Source organism: Podarcis melisellensis (genome assembly GCF_964234715.1).
Source record: "Podarcis melisellensis genome assembly, chromosome: 7".
NCBI classification, from domain to species: domain Eukaryota; kingdom Metazoa; phylum Chordata; class Lepidosauria; order Squamata; family Lacertidae; genus Podarcis; species Podarcis melisellensis.
This window is the reverse complement of record NC_138539.1, coordinates 88,845,423-88,867,835: the sequence shown is the minus strand read 5'-3', so window position 1 is coordinate 88,867,835 and position 22,413 is coordinate 88,845,423. Positions and strand designations below refer to the sequence as shown.

At 43.8% G+C, this 22,413-nt stretch overlaps 1 protein-coding gene and 1 long non-coding RNA gene across 4 annotated transcripts in view; one reads left to right on the top strand and one right to left on the bottom strand.

Moving 5' to 3' along the window:
• Positions 1 to 22,413, bottom strand: part of SLC24A3 (solute carrier family 24 member 3) — a gene marked incomplete at its 5' end in the record, with an annotated part of 160,708 nt that overhangs the window by 89,411 nt on the left and 48,884 nt on the right. The window lies entirely within an intron of this gene.
• LOC309373619 lies at positions 716 to 6,705 on the top strand. Its single transcript, XR_014170100.1, has 3 exons — positions 716 to 1,528; positions 3,297 to 3,462; positions 6,368 to 6,705. It is a non-coding gene; the product is annotated as an uncharacterized lncRNA (long non-coding RNA).

Sequence of the window (22,413 nt, the reverse complement as noted above, 5' to 3'; positions counted from 1 at the left end):
AGTGTGGGAGAAGGAATGGAGGGTTAGTGAGAAAGAAGAAAGCATTTAACATTTGTGAAGTACATCTGGCGAGGGTGTGGTGACAGAGGCAGAACAAAACAGTGAGAGGGGGCAGAGAGGTTGCAAGGTGCTGGGAGATCCAACAGTCTGCAGTGCTAAAGAGCACCCCTCACTGGAACCCCCAGGCAACACCACAGCATTGCAAAGGACACGACTGGAGGAAAGGACTGCAGGGGTGGCTCATTTTACAAGAAAGCATACAGCCTTCGAGGGTTATCACATGCAAGAGAAAAGTTATTCCTTCCCTCCCTTGTAATGAAAATGGTTTTCACCATGGTGGTTGTGCGGGTTTCAAACCCCATCCACAGGCAGCGCAAAATCAGGGTGCCCTGGGAGGAAGGATGAGCTGGAGTTGGAATCTCCTTTCTTGTAATTTGAAGCCATTGGTTCATATCCTCCCCTCCAGAGCAGGAAAAAACAAGCTTGCTCCATCTTCCATGTGACAGCCCTTCAAGTTCTTGAAGATGGCTATCATATCTCCTCTCATTCTCCTTTATTCCAGGCTAAACATACCCAGTTCCCTCAAGCGTTCCTCATAGGGCTTGCTTTCCAGATCCTTGATCATCTTGGTTGCCCTCCTCTGCACACGTTCCAGCTTTTGTTACCCTGAACGGGTCACAGAACTCCCTGTGTGGTCTGACCAAGGCTGAATAGAGTGGTTCTTGATCAAGAGATGGGACTTTTGTTGATGCAGCCTAGAATAGCATTAGCTTTTTCTGTTGCAGTATCACATTGTTGACTCATGTTGTGGTCTACTGTTAAATGTTTGGAAAAAGTCAGAAGCCCAAGCCAGTATAAGATCCTCAACTATGTTTATTCAACATTTGTCAGTGACAACAGCTCACTCATAGGAAAACAAGAACCGATCTGACTGGACAACACAATAATAATGCAGAGCATGAACTGACAGTTGACAGTTGAAAGTCCATGCGCTTACTAGCCATTAGAACGTTCATCTACCAACACTTATACGATTGGTTAGAACAAGCCTTGTAACATAAAATGTGTTAAACCCAATAAATAACATCTACTAAGACTCCTGGATCCTTATTACATGTACTGCTGATAAGCCAAGTGTCCTCCATCTTATATTGGTGCAGCTGGTTATTCCTGCTTAAGTGTAGAACCTTTCAGGCTGAAAGGGACAAGTGGGACTTAGAAGAACAGAAAGAAAAATCCCTTCTCATGGGCTTCATGAAGCACTTACCTAGACTTGGGAAGGTTGAAGATGGCAGCACTCATCTGACCACACCACCCATAGGAGCCAATTCCCTAGGTCAGCCCCCTACAAATTGGAATGGGCTGAGGCCCCCCCCCACCTTGAGGAGCCAGGCCTTGCTGTAACCGCGGCAGGCCATGAGAACACCCAACGAGGCTTGATGCAGGCGCAAGGGGGGGGTGCCTATGACACCACCTAAATCCACCGTACTTGAACAGTATTACTGCTGTCCACAGAAGCAGCATGCAGGTATGAGAGATTACATTTTCCCTTATTGCTCCTGCTTTGCACTCTTCTTGGGTGCTTTTGCTGGGCAGGAATTGGTGCTTTAGCTCTGTCTGTGGTTGAAGCAAGAGAAACAAAGAACATGATCAGGCGATGCAAGTAAAGCAAAGAAGAGGCGGAGTCTGAGGTGAGAGGAACGGAGTTCATCCCTTGGGAAGCAGGGGAAAAAGAAGCGAAGTACAGTCGGAGCAGAGGGGAGGGCCAGGGCAAGTCACAGTAAATGTGACCTCAAAGAAATCACAGAGACTGAGAGCCCTCAGTTTCACTACCTTCCTGACTTTGTTGCTCCCTCATTCTCCAGCCCCCAATTTATTTGCTTCCAAAGCTCCTTGCATTGTTGAACACAGCTTCCTTCTGCTCCGAGGCCCTGGAGAAAAGCTTATCCCAAGTTTCTCTTTATCTTTGTTTCTCTGCTCTATATGCTGGGCCCAGATAAATTATGTTTGGTTACTGCTTTTAAACTAGGAAGTCAGAATATTTCTGAATGTCGCATGGCATCCCAGCCACTCATTTAGTCCCTACAATGTTTGCAAACAGGCAAGTTGCTGGTAACAGCTTTTAACCTCTTGCCATAACATATAAAAACAGAATTTAAAAAATCCTTTCAGTAGCACCTTAGACACCAACTAAGTTTATTATTGGTGTGGGCTTTCATGTGCAGGCACACTTCTTCAGATAGTTGGTCTCTAAGGTGCTACTGGAATGAATTTTTAAATTGTTTCAATTACGGCAGACCAACATGGCTACTGTCAGGGAACTGCCATCAGAGCGAGAAGCGGAGGCAGGGCTCCCGAGCGATCCCGGAGAGGGGACGAGCAGGGGGGAAGGATTTCAGCGTAACACCCATAGAGAAGAGAGGGAGATGGAGGAATTGGTGACAGGGCTCCAAGACCCTTCACCCGAAACTAGTGGAGAGAGCGCTGGGACGCCCCTGCCTTCCCCTTACTTGCGCAGACGCGTTCCGTGCAGAGAACATAGGAGGAGACTCGGGGTCAAACAGCTTTTATGCTGGAAGAGGTTTCAAGAGACGCCCACTCTCGGATTCTGCAAGTGACTAACAGGTCATGGAGGGCGAGCTCTGACCCTAAGCATGGTTGGGCAAGCAAACTAACTAAACTGAAGGCAATTTACGCACAAGTAACCCCTCACAACCATTACAGCTACCTACCTGTATCTAGAAATATAAAAACAGTGGCTTCTTATTTCTATATGAAGACATATTTGAAATTTAATCCAAACAATCTTTCACACCATTTGGGAAGCTTAAATATCCAGCTGCCTGATGGGAAAGGAGGAAACAGGATCATACCTTGACTTGTCCCTTACCCCACCCTGGCAAGCATATTGGACTACATTTGTGAATAAGGAAACCGAGAAAAGGGTTAGAGAAGGAGCATTTTGTAAATTCTCACATCTTTGAAAAGGAAGGAGGCCTGTGCCTGTCTCATGCTCTGGAAACTCTGGGAACAAAGGAACAGTGATGAAAAGATTCTGCCATTAACTACTGCTCTGGGGATGTTCTTGTCTCTTTTGTGGCTTGCTTTATTTAGGGGCGATGCTCTTGATGGGAGGCTGTGTTAGTGGACAGCTTTGTTGTTGTCATTATTCTCTCTGTGTAATTGCCACCCTCCTCATCCACAAGCTGTGTGCTGGACCACAACCAACGTTAGCCAGGAGTCAGTGGCTGACACATCAGGCATTATTACTCATGTTTCCTCCTTCCCCTTCTTAGGTGCTTTAATGGTTGCCAAGGAGACCTGTCAGTGCTGTCAACTGGACAGTCTTGATTCGAGAATCCTTGAACACAAATCTCAGCTCAGTTGGGAATTCTCCTGCTCCATGAGCAAAAGTGGAGCTTCAGTCTATTAAGCACCTCAGTCCAATGACAAAAGATCAAGGTAACAGCTGAGTAACAATTGGGTATGCACCAACTATTTACCGTATTTGTTTGTAATTAAATTGTCAGTTTAGACTGCAATAAGGGCACAGTAAGGGCACTGGGTGCTGGGTGCCAGGAACAAAATCCTGTAAACAAAAAAGAGTTCAGGAGCTAAATCCTAGGAGTGATGAACCAGCAGAAGCCTAGTTTTCAGATCTACTCAAACAGCAGTGGGGTCTTGAAGAGCCCCCACTATATACATAGTCTCCAATTGTCACAAAAATGCCAAGACCTTCATGAAAACCCTTAAGACATCCTGGCTTCTCACTTTGTCATGCAGAGTCCCAAGTTCCCAAATGCAAGCCTGTTCTCCCCCTCCCCTCAAAAAATCTCAGATCTTTCTCCACCTTTTGATTCATTGCTCCTTCCACCTTCTGGCCAGGGAAAGAGAGAAGCAGCCATTCTCATTTGCAGGCTCTTATGAGCTGCTCAGTAACATTTCACACAACAGGGAGAGTCTGCTCTGCATTCAAACCTCTTAGGTCCCTGCCCAGCTTCTTTGCATTGCTGCCTCATCTTTCATTGCCAGTTTTGTTTGGAAACCTCGTTTGGAAGTATCTCTGAGCCACTGCCACCTCTGTGTGTAGCGGGCATTTCCTCTTTGACTCCTGCTTCAAGAGAGATGGGGTAGAGAGCTCTGATCCTGCAGCTTGGCTCTCTCTATGGCTTAAAACAAATCAGACTAGATTCCTAGAGAGAAAGGGGAGAGGCCATCCAAAGCAAAGACACCTCCCTCCAAAGCCCCTTCTTGTCTGGCTTCTCGGTGGGACCTTCTGAAATCTGATGAGTCTCCCCATTTTGTACATTTGGGTGAAGGGGAGTCCCAGGACAGCTGGCGGAGGGGATACCTGACAGGTGGGGGAGGCTGTAGGAGTAGCTGCTCTATCCAGGATTCACCACAGCACCAGGTTGTTGCCGACGCTAACACATTTCTAATTTTCTCAGAAGTTTAAAACACTAAAAAAAGAAACTTTATGTATCATCAGACTCAAAGGTTTGCATGTCCTTGGTCCCCAAAATAAACATTGGGATACCTCATATCATACACCAGCACAATTGCAACAATAACGGTTAATCAAAGTTGTCATGCTTCCAAATTACTCATAAATGCACGTTGACATCACACAGTCTACACACACACACACACACAGAGAGAGAGAGAGAGAGAGAGAGAGAGAGAGAGAGAGAGAGAGAGAGAGAGTTGTGTTCATTGATTTGGGGTTTTCTTTCCCCCCTCAGACTTCCCTGAAAGCAATACATGAATTCAAAGATTTTTGTGCTTAAAATATTGGAGTATTGTGTGTTTCCTCTAATAACTTTTGTTCTTGACTAAGAGGAAATGCTCAAGCAGTGATCATGATATAGAATAGATGTCCCTATTTCATCTGAGGAATGTTGGAGGGGATGCAGAAGGTATCATCTTAATAGAGTCACCCACTCATATGTATGAGAGATGGCAGGATGGCTCCTCTATGATGGCTGCTACCATCAGTGTTTTAAATACTTGGGAGTAAAAATAGTTAATTTCCTCCAATATTGTTGTCTGATTAATCAGGGCATCTGGTTAACCAAATGTTTTTAATTGATTAACCAATTAATTGTCTAAACACTGCAGCACTGCCATTAATGAGGCTGGATCAAGATGCACTAAAGTACTTTCATTAGGATAGCTCCAAATAAATCAATGGAACTAGACTAGCTGGCACCATTTAAGAAGAGTCTGGTCCATGCTGTGAGATTCAACAACCATTAACTGAAATAAACACAGTCATGAAAGGCCCAAGTAGGCAGAGAGCAAGGAGCTGTCAAGGTAGACAAAAAACAAACACATCACCAGAGCTTCGAGTTTCACAGTCTCTATATGCCCTGTGTCCTCATGAGCTTAGTGCCAGGATTCAAGGCATTTTCACCGAGATCTCCTGCCAGCCTGCTTGTTTCATGAGCCATTTGTCCTTTTGTTGCATGGCCAATGCTTCACACACAATCTGCATACCCAGCTTTTCTGTATTTTTGCAGATATGACACATGTCAAAAAAAAAGAAGCAGAACTTTCTTCATATACATAAACACAAAGCAACTGAGGCAGGGTGTTGCCATTAGGAAAAAAAAAACTTGGCTGCACTTAAGAAGAAGAGTCCAATTAAGACTGTATTCACTCTCCCATTTGCTGTGAGTTTCCAGTGCTGGGTTTTTAATCCATGTTCACACAATGTTATCCAAATGTTTATATATTCTGTACTTTGTTAAAAATTACTACCGTTTGATGTGTTGTTTCTTAAACCAGCTTCACACCAACTGGAGTCCTTAATCCCTTCCTTATTAATGTCTATCCAAGACATGAAACCTTTGCAGAGGGTCAGGACATCCCCACCCATCAATGCCCCCCTGGTGTGAACACAAACAGAAACAAATATAACAGCTGGGGGGGGGGGGAAGAGCTGTGAAATACCCTGAAGAAACAACAACTTCACTGTGCTCTAAGGCAGTAATGTGAACACACCCTTTAATTTCACTGAAGCTTTGTTCTCATGGCCATCACAGCATACCCATATACCACACCTTGCAACTGTCCTGGGAAAACCAGGACACCCCATTTTTTCACATGAGAGCACAGCAGCCATTTTGGGTGCTGTGATCTCACACAAACTCCCCCTGAAAAAGTGCTTTTTTCAGGGCCACCCTCTCACGTGGGTCACGTGACTCACTCAGGAGCATGACCCGGAAAACGTGCATCCTGGTTTCTGGCCTGGATATGTTGGAGGGTATGAAAATGTCATGGATGCTAAGGGTTTAGCCCTTGAAAGAGTTGTTAGTGCCAGGGGTCAGCTGTATCCTGCATGTCCATCATGCCTTTTTCTCAACAGGCTTAAGCCACAATATCTACTTCGCAGTACCAGCAGGATTCAGAACAGTGGTGGGGAACCTGTGGCCCTCCAGATGTTGGTGGACTCCATCAGCCAGAGTCAGCATGGCCAGTGTTCAGGAATAATGGGAAGTGGAGTTCAACAACATCCAGGAAGCCAAAGGCTGTGCACCTCTGCTCTAAGGGAATAAGCCACTATTATTAACCCATGGGACTTTGGAAATATGAAGTTTTGTGCAGTAATACTAGGGCTGCAAGTTTAAATCAATTAACTGAAACAATTACGGAAATAGAGCAAAGAGAAGCACATTAGGTCCTATAAATACAGTTGGCATCACCTTCAGAGGTTCGGCACGCATCAGATGAAATAATGTGTTCCTGAAATATCCTGTCAAGCGGCGGACCTTTGGCAGTGGTCCTTTACCTTTCCAAGATGTGCATGAAATTGCAATGCAATAAGAAAAGCTCTCCAGAGGCTATAGATAAAGTTGCTTCAATGCCACAAGCTCCGAGTTGGCCTTCAGCGAGCTAAGCCTCCATTACAAAGTGCAATTTGCCCAGGATTATTTTGGTGGCGACCAATAAGCAAAAACATTTGAACTTGAGATTCTTGCACAATCTGCTGCCATACATGCATCCTGCCGCCCCCCCCCCCCCAAGATTCACTGGGGCATCACACTCACTAGGTGAACAGTAGCCAGGTGTATTGCCTGCCCAAACTTCTGAACACTCCCTTTGTATAGGCAGATAATGTTAGAGGTTAGAGGTTTTACTACTGTCAAGAGGTCTCCAAATTTTGTTAAATATTTTTTTTTACATAAATGTTAGAGAGGGGTTACAGGCAAACAGGAGTCACTGGACTTCCTTAAACATTGTTCAAATGTAATGTGTGCATTTCAGCTTGTTTTTCCTAATCCAAAGCTTGTCTCCTCCCCCCCTTTTTTTCTAAAAGCTGAGTTGAAGGAAATGATTCTTGGCAGCATGTACTTTCTTTTACCTCTCCTGAATCTTCCAACATTCAGCTTTACTGGATTCCCATAACTTCTAGTGCAATGAGAAAGCAAGAAAAACTTTTCTGCATCCACTTTCTCTGTGCCATGCGTACCGTAATTTTATAAACTTCTATAATGTCACCTCTTACTTGCCTATTCTCTAAACTAAAAATGCTGCAACCTTTCTTCATAATGGAGTTGCTTCTTGATTGCCTGTTACTGAAACTTTTCTAACTCTACAATATCCATTTTGAGGTGAGGCGGCCAGAACTGTAAACAGCTTTCAGTCTCATGTTGGGCCATCATCTTTTCCCTTGGACAGTGTGTCATTTAACCTCCACTTCTCTGGTCATAAAACAATTGCATATGTCTCTTTCTTTGCCCTGAGAGTGCTGGGAGGCATTCCTTGTGACTGGTGCCCATGTAATAATCAGTGCTTTTTTCTGGGGTATGCAGAACTGGCACCCATCCCACCCCCCAAATCTTATGTTAAAACCAGGAATGGGGGGGGGCAGTTAAACAACTTCCCCAAAATTCCAAGTCCCCACCACAGCCTCTGACTAAGGCCAGGACAATGATCATTGACACAGGCACCATACATACATACACAACAACAAAGAAGCTCAGAAAAGTAGTCTATAAAAACCTGTAGCAATAAGTGGGTACCATGTACCAGTGCTGTTTCCTCCAATTATCCAATATAGAATCATTTCTTTGGTTCCAATGGCAAATAACTCCTCTGGAAGAGGGGAATCCAGGGCTTCCCCTGTCTCCATAATCCCTGAGGCATAGAGTCAGTAGGTAACAATGGACCAGACAGATAGCCATTGATGGAGTTTGCTGAAGCCAGGTATTCACAAAGCCCACCTTCAGGAAGCCCAGGGGGCAAGGTTGGGTGTGAATAGTTTTACTGTTCTTTAGGTGGTGGGTACTTAAAATGTATTAGAAATTGTATCTGATAACAGGACTAGTTACAGATAGGTAGCCGTGTTGGTCTGCCATAGTCAAAACAAAAAAAATTCCTTCCAGTAGCACCTTAAAGACCAACTAAGTTAGTTCTTGGTATGAGCTTTCGTGTGCATGCACACGAAAGCTCATACCAAGAACTAACTTAGTTGGTCTTTAAGGTGCTACTGGAAGGAATTTTTTTTTGTTTTGATAACAGGACTGTATCTGATAACAGGATGAGCAGGGCAGCAGAGTAAACCTGCACCCAGAATTTCCTGTAACAGTTAAAAGTGTGGCACTTACTGGAACAACTTCATGGCCCTTTTTACTTATCCTTTTTAAAAGTGCTAGTTATAATCAATGGGATTAGAGGGAATTAATATCAATCTCCAGAAAGAACATGGGGTTGGCCTGCCCTCTTTAGTGGTAATGGTACCGCCTTCTAGGTCAGACAATTTAGGTGGGAGAGGGGTATTTGCTTCACCTATTCCCAGTCACTGCTGTTCCTTTGCCTCTCCACATGCCTCTCTTCCTTGCCTCTTCTACTTTCTTTTACAGTATGATTTTTACTGCTGTGCACAGAGGCAGCTGATGATCCACAGGTAGACAGTACCACAAAAGGGTGAGTCAACTTCCTTTAGTTGGTAACGGGAAGTTCATTGACTGCATTCAATCTATGCACTCAATTCTGTACAGTAGTACCAGGTCCCATTTCAAAGGTTCAGATGCTAATGTTCCCATTTACTCTTGGACTGAAGCTGGAGCACACTATTAGAAGTAGTTGCAGAAAGCTGGGCTGGAGCTGTAACGTCCCACGGGAAGTTCCAGAAGCGCCGATGATGTTGGGGGAAGCAGAGCCCTATGCACTTCCCTAGGAAAGTAGAAGAGGGAAGTGCTTAGGGCTCTGCTTCCACCTTCTCCTTTCTTCCTCACAAGAAGCGCTGGATTATCTAATGAGCAAATGTGCTCTTCAGATTCAGATGTCTTCAGCCAGGGACACCCTTTGCAACTCAGAAGCTGCAATACCGAATTCTGCCAATTCAGTGGAGGCAACATAAATTATGTAAATTACACAAATTATAGCTCCAACCCTGTTGATCCTTTCCAATCTGTCTGCAGAATATGTCACTGCTTGACAGTGTCTGAGAGAGAAAAACAAAATTGTATGAGGAGATAAATGCTGTTTTCTTGGTGCACCAAAGCACCAGGTTGTATACGATTCATATGGGTTTATGCCTGAACCTCTGGATGGTACAAGGTGGCTGTGTGGTGTCATGCAGTAGTGATCCTGTGAGCAGAGCAAGTGTTGCTGGGTGGCAGGTGGTAACAATTAGTCCCCAAGGTGGAAGCATGTGATGGCTTTGGCTGGTTGCCAGTATTCCCCATCCTCTATAAGTCTTTGAGTTAACCTGCTGGGGGAGGGAGAGAACACCCTGTGTTTTAGACTTGCTGTTTGATGTTCTGTAGCTGGTGCCAGAGAAGAAGTCAATAAAGCCTGGTAACCCATTCGGTGCCTGCATGTGATTGATTAGCAGCTTGGAGGGAGGACTCGGGAAAGCGACCCCCTCCTTGACATGTGGGAAATCATAGACCTGGAAGAAGCTCGATTTGGTGTGCATGGTTCTTCCCCTCCTCATTTAATCCCCACAACTTGGACTCCTGCACATACAGACAGTGCTTTTTATTGCCTAATGTGGATCACTAATTTCAAGTCATGGTCATGAAGGGATCCTGGTTAGCCTTAACTGCAGTTAAGTATTTCAGTCTAACAAGGGAAGGGCAGGAGGCATTTGCAGTCAAAAGGGAGGGGCAGTAAGACATATAAAATCCACAAATCAGCTCCAAATCATTTAACTAAGCCATTGGGAGTTTTACATAGAAGGGTTCAAAATTAGCAGGTCACTAGGCACATTTTGTGCCTAAAGATTATCTATTTGCGAGCACCTAAAAAAGTCTGGGCGCCATTTTTGTGCCTGGCTGACAAGGATTACTGAAATGGTGGCACTGTGGGCTAAACCACAGAGCCTAGGACTTGCCAATCAGAAGTTTGGCGGTTTGAATCCCCACGACAGGGTGAACTCCCATTGTTTGGTCCCTGCTCCTGACAACCTAGCAGTTTGAAAGCACCTCAAAGTGCAAGTAGATAAATAGGTACCGCTCTGGCGGGAAGGTAAACGGCATTTCCGTGTGCTGTTCTGGTTCGCCAGAAGCGGCTTAGTCATGCTGGCCACATGACCCGGAAGCTGTATGCTGGCTCCCTCGGCCAATAAAGCGAGAAGAGCACTGCAACCCCAGAGTCTTTTGCAACTGGACCTAATGGTCAGGGGTACCTTTACGTGCTTTGAAGCCTTGAAGTATGTTAAAGATAGACAATATGTTAAACAACCAGTACTGAATGCTGGATTGTGTATTGCTCCAGTAGCATCGTGAGCACAAACCATCATGAATGTGCAACAAAACGGATGCCTGGAGGAGCCCTAATGCACCCCATTTTTGTTTGAAATCAGATCCCTCACCACACTTTCTGCATCACTAAGGCTGTTCCATATTTAAGGTTACAGATCTACCAAAATCACATTCAGCTTATATCTCATGTTCTTCCCTCAAAACATTCTCTAAGGGAAATATTACCAACTTTCAAAACTCATCAAAATTCACTTCAGACCCAATTATCCAACATTTTACAGCACTTAATATATGTTTGTTCAAAAACAGACATGGGTGAGTAAAACATTTGTGAGATGCATATGTGATTTCATCACCGCCACAAGAATTCTTCTAGCACCTGCCATCTACTTAAAGTGCATCTCAAAAGTAAAATCATGAGGAGTGGGTAATTTTGGAATGCATCAGACAAGTGTTTTTAGGAGGATGAAGGTGAAAATCAAGCTTAATTGTGTGCAGTGGCGTAGTGTGAAGTGCTGGGGGGGGCCGTCGCCCTGGGCACATTGTCGGGAGGGGGTGCAATCAGGCGCCCCCACAACAGGCTCCCATCGGAGTCTGGCTCCGGCATGCAAGGGAGCTGTCAAGGCAGTTTCCTTGCACCCAGAGAGGTTGCAGGCATTCCAATGGGAGCCTGTTGTGGGGACACCTGATTGCACCCTCCACCGACAATGTGCGAAGGGTGACGGCCACCTGCAATAAAAGATCAGTCTAGGGGGTCCTGAGCAATGCAGGAACCTTCTCCCTTTCATGATTTCCCTCTCATGGTACCTCTTCCCAAGTGCTTTTTGCCCAGCCGGTATTGGGGGAGCCAGATTTTTGCATTGCACAGAGTGCTCCTTCCCTCCCCCCAATGGCTGCTGCACCCAGGAAGCACCCAGGTACCTGTCCACAGGGTCCGGCAGTGCACATGGTGCTCCTCCTCCCTCCGCTGGGCGCCCGAGGCAGGTTGGCGAGAAGCTGCCCGCTCCCCTCTGCCATCTGCCCAGAAGAAAGAGCTGCCCCCTGAAAGAAAGGCGATGCGATGCAGGCTGAGGCGGAGATGCTCTTTCTGAGGAAGCAGAGTGTTGTGATGCCAGCTGGCTAGGCTGAGGCCCAGACCCTGCGCTGCTGGGACGAAGAGGGAGCTGTCTCTGAGCAGAGCCTGGGGGTAGCATTGTGTAATACAGTGGTATCTTGGTTTACAACCATAATCCGTTCCGGAGGTCCGGTTGTAAACCAAAACAGGTTGTAACCCAAGGCGCGCTTTCACCAATGGGGCCCTTAACTGATGGTCTGTGGCCGAGACAGAAAACATGCAAGATCATTAGAAGAGATTGCATTATGTTAATATACAAATCAGTAACCGTGCAGGAAAGCTAGAACACAAAGATTTTCCCCCTCTCTGATAAAAGTCCTGAGAAGACTTGCTTACAATTCAAGTTCCACAAATATGTGTGGTCAAGATCATGCTAAAAGTCGGTGGGAGAATTTCTCTGTCACATGAGATTCATTAGAAATGATCAAAGAGCCACATGGAGAAAAGAAACAAGACTGCACTGGTCTTAGATTCCATTGCAGGCTGCAGTAGACCCTCCCATCTGTAAATACTAGGCTTGGGCTCACTTTTATTCAGAAAGAGCATTTCCCACGTTGCCAATTAACAATACAGGAAACCACAACCAATCCAGAAATGAGGTGTGAAAATGAATGAGCACACATAGTGAAGTTAGAAGACTCAAAAAAAAAAAAAAATTCCTTCCAGTAGCACCTTAAAAACCAACTAAGTTAGTTCTTGGTATGAGCTTTTGTGTGCATGCACACTTCTTCAGATACAGAAGTGTGCATGCACACGAAAGCTCATACCAAGAACTAACTTAGTTGGTCTTTAAGGTGCTACTGGAAGGAATTTTTTTTGTTTTGACTATGGCAGACCAACACGGCTACCTATCTGTAATTAGAAGACTCAGATAGCGAGGACATCTAGTACTACCTTTTCAGTCTTGGGACCAGTCTTTAACCGACTATAAAGGAATTGTTTTATTTCACAGTTGTATAAATCTCCCGCCCACCCCCCAAATGTTCACTAATTTTATTTTAAATCCTAAAATAAAGAAGAAAGTAGTTATGGTATCAATTTGTATGACCCTTTGTAAGTCCAGGCATAAGTCATTTGTGCAGCCTAAACCTTGGTCATAGGACTCAGCTATACAACTGCAAATATAAAGTTTTACGTGCATTTTAAGCGCATTATACAAATGTGACACCAGATTGCACTGATGAGCTAATGACAAATTCCACATATACTTTACAACGTTTTCTTAAAAAGCATTTTCACAACATTTTTTATATCAATGCAGATTCAGCCATAGTGGTCTAATCTAGTGTGCACTTGAAATAGCTGTACAGGTACGGGTGGATTATTTCTTAGTAGCTTCCATTGAATTCTATGGAACAAGAGAAACTGGCTGAACATAGAGACAGAAAGTATGTCCAGTGCCCTAGACCCCAGGGTCACTAGCCTTGGTCGTGCTGGTCAATGATCTCCGGTGGGCTAGGGACAAAGGTGAAAGCTGTTTCCTAGTTCTGCTGGATCCCTCTGCAGCCTTTGATACCACTGACCATGACATCCTTCTGGACCATCTAGAGCAGCTGGGAGCTGGGGGCACTGTTATGCAGTGGTTCCACTCCTTCCTCCTGGGCCATGTTCAGAAAGTGGTGTTGGGGGATGACTATTCAGACCCCTTGGCTCTTACTTGTGGGGTGCCTCAGGGCTCCGTCATCTCCCCCATGCTCTTCAACATCTATATGAAGCTGCTGGGAGAGATCATCAGGGGTTTGGGCTGGGTGTTCATCAGTATGCAGATGATACCCAGCTCTACCTCTCTTTTAAATCAGAACCAGTGAAGGTGGTGAATGTCCTGCGTGAGTGTCTGGAGGCGGTTGGAGGATGGATGGCAGCTAACAGATTGAGGTTGAATCCTGACAAGATAGAAATACTGTTTTTGAGGGACAGGGGGGTGAGTGGGTGGGTGGGATCAGTATACCTGAAGGAGCATCTCCATCCACATCATTCAGCCCAGACACTGAGGTCCAGCTCCAAGGGCCTTCTGGCAGTTCCCTCACTGAGAGACGTGAGGTTACAGGGAACCAGGAAGAGGGCCTTCTTGGTAGTGGCGCCTGCCCTGTGGAATGCCCTCCCATCAGATGTTAAGGAAATAATCAACTATCTGACTTTTAGAAGAAAGCAATCCTGTTTAGGGAAGTTTTTGATGTTTGATCTTTTATTGTGTTTTTAGTATTCTGTTGGGAGCCGCCCAGAGTAGCTGGGGGGAAAGCAAGGTGTAATTCACTAAAATTATTGTCCCAGTGGCATCTCTCTTACTTTATTCAAAGAATCAGCATGTCTTTGAAGATGAGAAAAATCTGTCCTCTTCCCTAGACATTGGGAGTATTGTTCCAGCTACTGCAACTGTGATATTCATCCACACTCTTACTCCTTCACCTTTCCCCATATGAATAAATGGCTGTCTGTGTTCCTGCCTTCACTGAAAATGATATTTTTGACAAAGCATGCATATTAACTGCAGATGCGCACACACCCAAGGTCCTTGCAGTATACACACCCTCCTTCTGTCCCCTGCCTGGCTTGTCATGTCAGGAATTTCGGTAGTTCTTAATAAATATTATTCTTTATTTCAGTCTCGAATAGCTAGCTGATGTTCCCATTACCCTGCCAGCATTGTCTCTCAGTCTCCCTTCCACCCCACCCCCCAAGCTCAGCTGAATCCTTTCTTAATCAATTTAATCTGTACTCCCTTACTCTCCTCTTTGTAGGGAGCCTGTTACATCATGGAATTAATTCATTGGGACTAACATCAATCAACAAACAGAAATGTCTTCTTTCAGATCTCAGCCTTTTATCTCTATTTTCAGTTTCACATGCTATTTTCTGAGAAGGCCGTTTTGGGGATTGGAAGAAGAGTAATCCCTAGCAGCATCTGAATATTTGCTTTGGCAGAGCAGGGCAAGAAGAGTGCAAAACTACCAGGTCAACAATACCACCCCCTGCTGGTGACCAATTTGCAATTGAATCTCAGACCAAGAAATGGATTCCACAAATAAATCATGCAGCAATCCAGAGTTGCTTTCACCGGATGGCAAAATGGGGAACAGCAATAATTCTGTATACAATACATTTAGATATTATATCTCAAACACCAAGGCCAAACAAAACAAGGTGATAGAGATCCATGACATAAGACCATAAGAAGAGCTGTGCTAGATCAGACCAAATGCCCATCCAATCTAGTCCAGCATTCTGTTCTCCCTGTTCTACAGATTCCTGTGGAAAACCTGCAAGTGTGACCTGAGCAGAACGGCACTCTCCCTACATGTACTCCCCAGCAACACACCACCACTAGTGGCCACTCATAACTTCATCTTCCATGAATGCATCTAATCCCCTTCTGGATATCCAGCTGCTCTCCAGTACATCTTATGTTTAACATAACCTAACAATGTTATGCTTAACAATGCTGTGTGTGAAGAAGTACCTATGTTCTTATAGATCTGTTCCAGTGTTGCTGAGACAGAAGTGCAAACATGCTGAGAATGTTCGTTTGGGAGAGCACATCTTTGTCCTGCCACGTGATGCCCAAAATACTCCTGATGCAGTGCACATGGAAGGCATTGAGGCGTCGCTTCTGGCGGGTGTAAGTTGCCCGTGACTCACATTCATAAAGACGTGTGCACATTACACAAACCTCTTGACATTGGTTGTTAGCATCCCTGTGGAGGCCCCTGGGCAGTCGAAATCTCACCCCCCCTCACAAATTATCTTCTAATACATTTTTTATTTTACCAACCAATAACTTTAACAAACCAAATCAATATTATTTTGATCCCCTAAAAGACCAGTGCCTACTCTGCCTATTTGGTAATCCAGCACTGTTAGCACCACATTCTCCTATTCCCCTTTTGGAGAAGCAAGCCACTCTTGCTTGCCAATATGCTTTTCCAGATCAGCATCAATGGAGAGATTGCTGGTTATGGTGGAGCCACCAAATGAATGTTTGGGATGCTGCAAGACAGATGTTGTCCAATTAGGGCACATTTACACTTACATCTGAGTAAGCCCTACTAAATCAAGTGAGATTGCACAGGACTGAACTATAAGCTCTAGAACTACTAATGGTTTTTTAAAAAGACTCATAGGTGCATTCTACCACTGCGTAGTGTGATACATCAACCAGAAATTCACAGCAACTTCCACACTTCCAAAGGTAAATTATGGAGTTTTCCAGGGAAGTTGCCACTGTGAAAAATGTATGATTTCCTAGGTCATAACATAACATGACTCGTTTGAATAAACCACCCTAAAGGGCCTACAACTGTCTCTTAGGTACACTTCATCTACAACAATTATCCTACACCAGGAGATAGAGAGCACACATCCATGTAAACTATCCTGTATGAAAACAGTTGGGAAACTGAAGTGATTTAGGAGAGAATGTCAAACTATATTATGTTGTGCCATTAACTTTTTTAAATTGTTTTATTAAGATTTTTTTAGGTTACAGAAGTACATACATTGCCTGTATTTTCAGATCATAAAGATCATAAAGTCTTTTCTATAGATCAGTTATATTTGATGTGAGATTTTAATGTTGTATACAGCCAACCTAGCAGTTCAAAACCACATCAAAGTACAAGTAGATAAACAGGTACCGCTCCGGCAGGAAGGTAAACGGCGTTTCCGTGTGCTGCTCTGGTTTCACCAGAAGCGGCTTAGTCATGCTGGCCACATGACCTGGAAAAACTACCTGTGGACAAATGTCGGCTCCCTCAGCCAGTAAAGTAAGATGAGCGCCGCAACCCCAGAGTCATTCGCGACTGGCATCATGTTGGGTATGTTCTCTTTTTATTCATTTATTAGTTTTCAGCCTGGAGCATCATAGCTAGACACTGGAGAGACTTGTCAGGAGTGAACATGGACCACTGGTACCAAACTGCATGGTAAAGAGCCTTACTAGAAAAGCTAACCAACAAACTAAAACTAACACCGAGACAAATAAGAGAACACCTCCCCCCCCCCGGTGTGGCTCCCCTACACACACCGTCCCACAAGACACCAACAAGAGCCCACCAACAGCATATGAATCAATATGCTAACTTGATCCAACAACCCCTTGATCCAACAACCCCCACACAAACAAAACTCACTGCAGTCAACTGAAGGCAACCAACCCCTTGTGGCATTAACTTTTAAAGTCTTACTTTCTGCAACATCACATCATTGGGTGTGCTACTGATTTTTCGTTGAAGGATTCCCTTGCTTTCTTCCCAAAAGGATATGGTAACATAAATTAACTGCAACCTGGATGATTATTAGCCAATTTTCTAATAATCATCCAGGTAATGATCCAGGCTGCAGTTAACTTAAATGTTTTCTAGGAAAAAGCACTGGCTGCAGTTATCTTATATGTTAACAAATCCTTTTGAAAAGAAGGGCTGTACTGATAAATTTTGTAACCACATTTGGGGAGTTAAGTCTGAAGAAATTGGTGGTTTCTCATATGTCTTTTAAGACTTCAAGTCACTGCACTTATAAAAAATGACGGCTGTAATCAGCTAAGTTTCACTCAGAGTAGACCCACTGAAATTAAGTTAGGCATGTTCATTAAACTCAAGGCTACCCTAAGTAGGAAAAGAAGTAAAATGAGAAAGTAATGGGGTCATCATGAGATTTCTCACCAAATACATTAAAGCGCACTATAAATGTAGACAGGATTACTGCATCTCTTCTGTTCAGTGTGGGATAGTTTTAAGATTAAATTGGGGGTGGAGGAAATACAGATGTTCAGCTCTGTGTTGTTCAGCAGGTTTGGTATGCAGTATATCCACATAATTCAGGACAGAGGTGCAGTAAGGTGAATTTTTTATGAAATGTGAATTATGCATACATAGAAAAAGACTCAAGAAATGCTTAAACAGTAGCAAATAATCTATGCATAACTGACATTTCCTGCATCTAAAGTAAACAACAGAATTCTCTTAAAAAACAAACAAACCCAGAGTAGGAAATAAAAAAATTCAGAATGTTTAACAGTTCAGGGGTCAGCAAACGTTTTCAGCAGGGGGCCGGTCCACTGTCCCTCAGACCTCATGGGGGGCCGGACTATTTTTTGGGCGGGGAGGGGGAAATGAACAAATTCCTGTGCCCCACAAATAACCCAGAGATGCATTTTAAATAAAAGCACAAATTCTACTCATGTAAAAACATACTGTCCACAGATCGGATTTAGAAGGCGATTGGGCCAGATCCAGGCCCCGGGCCTTAGTTTGCCTGCCCATGGTTTAACTGTTTACCCAATAAACTCTCACCAGGACATGGGTGTAGCCAGGATTTTTGTTAGAAGGGGCAGACTTTTTTGGGGGGGGCAGAACATATGTGATTGGTCAGATGGTTATGTATTTCTATTGTTTTACTTGATCTAGGGGAGCAGATCATGGTTCTCCTGACTCAAACTCAGTCCTCCAATTAACTCCTGTCTGAATACTCTCCCAAACACTGTCTTCCTATCTAAGCTCAGAGACTCCTTTCTTGTAGGGGAAAATACCAGGACCAGTTCTCTCCCTCCCTCCTGCTCTGTCTCAAACCATCTCCCGATGGATCTGAACACTCGCGCAGAAACTGCTCCTTTTATTCTCTTCCCAAAGTGCTGGCTCCGCCCTCTCTGGCTGCTGTCTTGGTGGCCAATCAGAGAGCGGCTCCAGCCCTCAGGGGGAATTCTGAGGCAGTGCGTCACCAGACTCTGGTGTCTGTCACACCATCTTTTAATCTAGTGAATTTTAGCTTCTCCAGCCATTTACTAACTGAGAACTGCCCTACTATGTCCACAACAGACCAATCGTTATCAGGTCACTTGCCTTCAGTTATTCTTCTTATTAAATGCAGAGGAAGCCTTATCTAGCTGGCAACATTGCATCACAGTCCGGTGGCAATCCGGAATGCTCTGCAGTGACAAACTCCCTAATGAAATACGAGGGGTCCTATCAGTGTTGGCCTTTTGCCAGCTGCTGAAGATACACCTGTTTTAGGCAAGCATTCACCTGAACTGAACTTCTGATTTACGTTGTAATTGTTTTCTAAATTGTTTTAGTTGCTAAGCTTTTTAATTTTTGGTTTCATTGCTTGTTTTAATTAAGGATGCTTTACGGCTCCAAGAGATTTGCTATTGTGAATTTTAATTATATATTGATTTTATAGCTGTAAACTACTTAGAATGCTTTTTGGTATATAGGCAGTATATTATTTAATTAGCTTTTTAGTTATACTAACTAATTAGATCAGAGAATGTGGCAAAGTTTAAAACAGCTGCTTTTCTATCAGCTTGTAACTTTATGTAAAGATGCACTTCCTTTACACTCAGGTACAGGAGGCACCTATAGGACAGCTCTGGATGACAGGAGAAGGCGATGTGTTGCTCAGGCAACTGTGTGATGCTTCCTTTCCTTCCACATAGATCATGGAAGGAGGCTAATGAGAGCTCCTTGGATGGCAAGAGGCAAACACTGCACTCCAGAACGGTGATCCTTAGTGAAATGAACAAAGGACACAAGGACACAGTGGTGTAGCGTGGGGGATGCAGGGGGGGCGGCCACACCGGGCGCAACATCCGGGGGTTAGGGGGCGCAAATCCACGGGTTAGGGGGCACAAATTACTTGTCTTGCCCCGGGTGCTGACAACCCATGCTACGCCACTGGAAGGACAGGATTATTAAAACACTAGAGTGCCAAAACAACTCAATTTTCTGTAAGTTTTCTACAATATCATTTGTCTTGGGTCATATGTACTTGCATGCCTTGGTTGGCATGGCAATGTCAACATGACTTTTTGGAGCTTCAAAATTGATTTGTTTATTCATGAGACGTTTGTTTTCTTCTGAACAGTCGGACTCATGAATTTCTTTTTAAAAGTCACATTTATATTCTGCATGCCCTTTCAACGTACTGCTGTTTTCAAACTTTGAAATCCCTGCAACAGTTGATTGCTCAGGAGGCAATGCACTGTTATGCAAAATGCATTCCCATTTTAAAAAATTATATTCTATACAGCAAGGGCAGGTGTAATAGATGGAAGTGGTGTACAATGGGCACATGGGCTTGCAATGGTCTCTTGTGGAGAATGCCGCCTGGCTATGAGCTCCTTTCACATTAAAAACTCCCATTTTATTGTCAGATGCCTTATTTGATGCTTTCATCTGCGCTGCTTTAATTTTTTACCAAATACTTTAAGCATCTACTATGCTCAGTCCTAAAAAAAAAAAATCCAGTACGTAAAAGTTCTTTAAAGTCTTACAAAATGATGAACAAAACCAAGGTTTCCTGCACTATAACAGCACACGTGGTAATCTAGCATAACTCTGACATTATGTCAGAGGCCTATTTGCCTTAAGGATACCCTTGCTCACTATTCAGAAAAGTGTCTCAAAAATGGAGCCCATTTATGGCTTCTTCCTAGAAAGCTTAAATTAACCCAAGCAGCCAGAATTAGGACTTATCAGTGGCCCAGACTCCTTTTCAGACAGAGGTTTCCCCTTTATATACTGTATCCCCAATTCAGAAAAAAAGAGCAACAATAAGAATAATGGAATAAGAATTAAGTTGTGGAGTAAGAACAAGCATATCTCAGAGATACTGTCAGTTTGGTTCCAGACGACTGCAATAAAATGAATATTGCAATACAACAATTCATACATTATTATTTTTTGGTTTCCTGGTGGATATAAAAGTTATGTTTACACGATACTGTTGTCTATTAAATGTGAAATAGTATTATGTAAAAAAATTAAAATACCCCCAATGTAAAGGTAAAGGTAAAGGTACCCCTGCCCGTACAGGCCAGTCTTGACAGACTCTAGGGTTGTGTGCCCATCTCACTTAAGAGGCTGGGAGCCGCCACTGTCCACAGACACTTCCGGGTCACGTGGCCAGCGTGACAAAGCTGCATTTGGCGAGCCAGCGCAGCACACGGAACGCCGTTTACCTTCCCTCTGGTAAGCGGTCCCTATTTATCTACTTGTACCCGGGGGTGCTTTCGAACTGCTAGGTTGGCAGGCACTGGGACCGAACGACGGGAGCGCACCCCGCCGCGGGGATTCGAACCGCCGACCATGTGATCGGCAAGTCCTAGGTGCTGAGGTTTTACCCACAGCGCCACCCACGTCCCTGTACCCCCAATGTACATGCCTTAATTAATGTGAGACAGAAACCCAAAGTGAACACATGCTGTTGGAAAAATGGCGTTGAGAGACTTGCTCAACACAGGGCTGCCACAAACCTTCAATTTGTAAAAAACACAACATCTGCAAAGCGCAATAAAAGAAGGTGTGCCTGTGCACAGGTAGTCTGCTTGGTTCCATCATCAGTATACAATGAGTTGTAAACATGTGTTTTGCTATCATGAATCATTCCTAGTACAGCTAAAAGACTAACGGCATGTGAACCAGGAAGATACGCTTTCAAGTCTTGCCCTGATAAAAGTTACAATGTTTGTGAATCCATAATGAGAGAAATCAGCCCTGAGTGCTCACTGGAAGGACAGATTGTGAAGCTGAGGCTCCAAGACTTTGGCCCCCTCATGAGAAGAGAAGACTCCCTGGAAAAGACCCTGATGTTGGGAAAGATGGAGGGCAGAAGGAGAAGGGGACGACAGAGGACGAGATGGTGGGACAGTGTTCTCGAAGCTACCAGAATGAGTTTGACCAAACTGCGGGAGGCAGTGGAAGACAGGAGTGCCTGGCGTGCTCTGGTCCAGGGGGTCACGAAGAGTCGGACACCACTAAACGACTAAACAACAAACAACAACAAGAGAATGAAAATTGGCCCAAACACACAACTTTAATCTGCAGTTTCTTCAGCTCTTCCAAGTTTTCCTCTGCTCTAGGATACCCACCTGGCTTTAAATATTGATACATCAGGACAACAACAACAAAACAGAAGAAGAAAAACAAAAACAAAATACAGCAATAAAAAGATATTATAAATTAGATAATGACAATAAAAGTTACAACCAATGAAACCTAAACATTTACACCACATAAATATAAATAGCATAAAATTTTGACTTACTTCACTCTGATATCGGCTTTTAAATTTATTTATTTTCAACTGTTTCCTTTGTGAATTATTATTATGATTGTCTCACATACATAACCTAAGAATCATAAATCATCTCGCAGAAATTAATCAAAACAAGTCCAGGTTTTCACTTGGGGACACTGTTTTATAATCTTTACCCTTTTCCCACTCTGTTCTGAACTTTTGTTTAGGTTGGTCTCTGATTACCTCGGTTAGTTTAGCCAATTCAATGTAATCCAGCAACTTATTTTGCCATTCTTTTTTTGCTGGCATGTAATCATTTTTCCAGTTCTTAGCAATTAAATTCCTTGCGGTACCTGTGGCATAGAGGAAAATTTTGTAATTTCCCTTTTCTATGTCTGTATCTGTTATTCCTAGAAGAAAGGCATCTTTTTTTAAAGAAAAGTTATGTTTAAACATTTTCTTTAATTCACTATATACTGTGTTCCAGAAGCCTTTGATCTCATCACAGATCCACCATATATGCATAAATGTCCCTTCTGTTTTTCTACACCTCCAAGACAGATTATTTTTTGTTTT